This window comes from Marmota marmota, unplaced genomic scaffold (genome assembly GCF_001458135.2).
Source record: "Marmota marmota marmota unplaced genomic scaffold, marMar, whole genome shotgun sequence".
NCBI lineage: Eukaryota > Metazoa > Chordata > Mammalia > Rodentia > Sciuridae > Marmota > Marmota marmota.
In genome coordinates this window covers 10,728,263-10,729,394 of record NW_026000196.1, presented here as the reverse complement: position 1 = coordinate 10,729,394, position 1,132 = coordinate 10,728,263, and positions in this window count along the sequence as shown.

Here is a 1,132-nt window from a genome sequence, read left to right as displayed (position 1 = left end):
TGTTCCATCTGCATCACTGTATCAAAGACTTTTTACACTGTTCCTCCCAGCAGGTGTTTAAGCATAGGCTTTTGAGGTTCTGTTCCTCCTAAGGGGAAGGCAGCCTAAGAAATTACAAGATTATTGTGATTGGCTTTTCCTAATAAATGCTTATCTAGAACCAAAGGGGCCATTGTGTCCAGCTCAGGGGTGATGGATAGCCTTCCTATAGGATGAATATTTGTTGATTACTGAAGTATTTATTGAAGCTAATCATTATCATTTTTTTGAGGGGCACTCAACCACTGAGTCACATCTCCAGCCCTATTTTGTATTTTATTTAGAGACAGCATCTCACTGAGTTGCTTTGCACCTCACTTTTTGCTGAGACTGGCTTTGAACTCGTGATCCTTCTGCCTCAGCCTCCCGAGCTGCTGGCATTACAGACATGGCACCACTGCATTTGGTTTATCGTTTGTTTTTGTTTTACTTTTTGTATTATTGGGCATTGAACCTAGAACTTTGCACATGCTAGGCAAAGGCTCTATCACTGAGCTACATCCCCAGCTCCTTAATTACTATTATTTGTATGATAGTCTTACTGGCACCTGAATAGTGCAACAATATCTGCTCATCTTTCAACTGGGTTTCAGCCCATTAAAATGTGTGAGATGATCAAATTATCCTTCCTCCTCTTGCTTAGATGACTGACTGTAAAAATCATGCTGGCATACCAATATCATGACAGACAGGGAAGTGAATCATGTGCATCCTGGACATTTGTGATACATAATTTTTCTGTTTTAATTATTCCAATTTAACAAAAAAAGATAATTCTCATTATGTTCCTGTTTCCTGAAAAAAAATCCTGCTTGGGAATTCTACCATATAATCAATGGAGCAGCAATGACTCTGAATGCCACTAACAGTGGCTAACATTTCTAACTCCTTCTCAATTACTTCTCATTATTCTCAAACATCTTACCAGGCACTAATGGTTTTCAGGATCTGATCCTTATTCCAGCTCTCTGCTCTTATTTTTGCAACAGCCACACCTTAGGAATGACTTAAGATTCCTAATGATTTTGTTTTCTGAGCCTATTGTAATTTCTCTTCTTTCTTCTTCCTTTTTTTTTTTTTTTTTTTTTTTTTT